Raw genomic sequence first — 2,624 nt, 5'->3', positions numbered from 1 at the left:
AGAAATAAGGCAAAGCTTAAGATACACAGAGGAAGAGCAAGAGGACGATATTTCAACCACAACCGAGGAGATGGCTGAAAACCAAGAAAATCCGCTACCTCCTGCGATTGCTGCCAATCAGAATCCTGTTCCACGTACTATGTATGATTATGCTAAACCTTCTTTAACAGGAACTGAATCGAGCATAGTTAGGCCTACTGTTGCTGCAAATAATTTTGAACTGAAACCTAACACAATTCAAACGATCCAACAGTTTGTTCAGTTTGATGGTTTGCAGGACGAGGATCCCAATGCTCACTTGGCGAATTTCTTAGAGTTTTACGACACTTTTAAAATCAATAGCGTTTCTAATGATGCCATTCACCTTCGGTTATTCCCCTTTCCATTGAGGAATAAGGCTAAATAGTGGTTGAACTCATTACCATGACGGTCAATCACAACTTGGGAACAAATGACCAAAAAGTTTTTATTAAAATATTTTCCGCCAGCTAAAATAGCCAAATTACGTAATGATATCTCCTCTTTTGTGCAGATGGATTTAGAAACACTCTATAATGCATGGGAGAGATACAAGAATCTGATGAGAAGGTGCCCCCACCATGGGTTATCGCTCTGGCTACAGGTTCAAACGTTTCACAATGGCATGAATCCTTCGACTAGACAGATGATTGACGCAGCTGCTAGTGGAACTATCAATAATAAGACACCTGTGGATGCGTATGAATTTATAGAAGAGATGTCACTGAATAATTATCAGTAGCAAGTCATGAGGACAAAACCAACGAAAACAACTGGCGTTTTTAACATTGATTCGGTCACCATGCTCTTTAATCAGGTAGAACTTTTCAATAGAAAAATTGATGGTTTTATTGGTTCTTCACAGGTTCACCCAGTAATGTAGTGCGAAGCAAATAGAGGTGGATCAAGCAATTCAAAATACCCACCCTATGGCCACAACATGGAGAACGAGCAGTTAAATTACATGGGTAATAATCCTTGATCTCAAAATAATCCTTATAGTAATACTTACAATGCAGGTAGAAGGAACCACCTAAATTTCTCATGGGGAGGCCAAGGGAATTAGAGACCACCACCACCTCCAGGCTTCCAACAACAACCTTACCAGTAAGAGAAAAAGCCGAACCTTAAGGAGATGCTAACAAAATTCATCTCGGTGTCAGAAACTTGTTTCTAGAATACCGAGACAGCACTTAAAAATCAATAAGCGTCGATCCAAGGGCTCGAAACTCAGATAGGTCAGCTCATTAAATTAATATCTGAACGACCACAGGTAGCCTACTGAGTAACACTGAATCTAACCCAAGGGAGCAACTCAATGCAATTACCATTCAAAATGAGGATGGGTTAGTTGCACCTGAACCAGAACCGATGCAAGAAACTGTGGTAAGTAAAGGTAAAGATGAGGTGGACCACAATGACCAGAAATCAATAAGTAAAGAGTACAAACCTCGTGTGCCATACCCCAACGCGACAAGGAAAGACCGTACAGATGAACAATTCAGTAAATTCCTTAAATTATTAAAGAAGTTACATATTAACTTACCGTTTATTGAAGCTCTTTCACAGATGCCAAACGCAGTCATTCTTAAAGGAGCTTTTAAAAAATAAACGGAAGTTGGATGAGGCGTCACATGTGGAGCTAAATGCAGTTTGTTCAACCATACTACAGAATAAACTGACCAACAAATTAAAAGATCCAGGGAGTTTTACGATTCCCTATTTAATTGGTAGCCTAGATTTTAATAATGCTTTGGCTGATTTAGGGGCTAGTATCAATGTCATGCCTTACAAAATGTTTAAGCAACTAGGTCTTGGAAAACCTAAATAAACTAGGATGAGTATTCAATTAGCTGATAAAACAATCAGATTTCCTAGGGGGATTATTGAAGATGTACTTGTTAAAATTGAGAAATTTATATTCCCAGTTGATTTCGTTGTTCTAGACATAGAGGAAGATAGTAACGTTCCTTTAATTTTAGGGAGGCCCTTTTTAGCAACCGCTAAAACAATAATTGATGTTGGCATAGGTGAACTCACACTTTGTGTGGGAGACGAAACAATCACCCTTCAAGCTTGTAATACGAGTAACACATCAAAAATGGAAGGTGGTTGTATAAATCATTCTACTAAAACTGACCATGTGGTGAAACCTACTTTGCAGGAAATAAGTTCGAAGAACCTACATGAGCCATGTTCAAGCAATAACAAAGGACCTATCTATGAAGAATGAAGGCTACAAATCGAGGAACTAGATGAATGGCGGACATATAAACTGAGGACACACGATAAACCAAAACCACGCTACGACGAGCTCAATATCGCACCAAATCAACTTAAGGTTGGAGACAAAGTACTACTAGATACAACAGACCCTCGTATTGCCACTTCTGAACCTAACGGAGCAATCCCTCTTACGGTACTCAGTATTTTCCCATATAGTATAGTCGAGGTAATTTATCCTAAATTCAACAATTTTAAGGTAAATAGTACTCATCTTAAACCTTATGTTGATAAAATTGATAGCAGGGATGAGGAGTGTAAACCCCTCGTACCACCACGACCATGCACCAGAAAGGTAAGTCAAGCTTAGACTATAAATAAGC

The 2,624-nt window shown here is 38.9% G+C and overlaps 1 non-coding gene across 1 annotated transcript; it reads right to left on the bottom strand.

The window, feature by feature from the left end:
• Positions 1 to 499: 499 nt before the first annotated feature.
• LOC121208658 (small nucleolar RNA R71) lies at positions 500 to 606 on the bottom strand. The gene has a single exon (XR_005903789.1). It is a non-coding gene; the product is annotated as a small nucleolar RNA R71 (small nucleolar RNA).
• Positions 607 to 2,624: the final 2,018 nt, after the last annotated feature.

This window comes from Gossypium hirsutum, chromosome A10 (genome assembly GCF_007990345.1).
Source record: "Gossypium hirsutum isolate 1008001.06 chromosome A10, Gossypium_hirsutum_v2.1, whole genome shotgun sequence".
Taxonomy (NCBI): Eukaryota; Viridiplantae; Streptophyta; class Magnoliopsida; order Malvales; family Malvaceae; genus Gossypium; species Gossypium hirsutum.
This window is presented reverse-complemented; position numbering and strand designations above follow the sequence as displayed.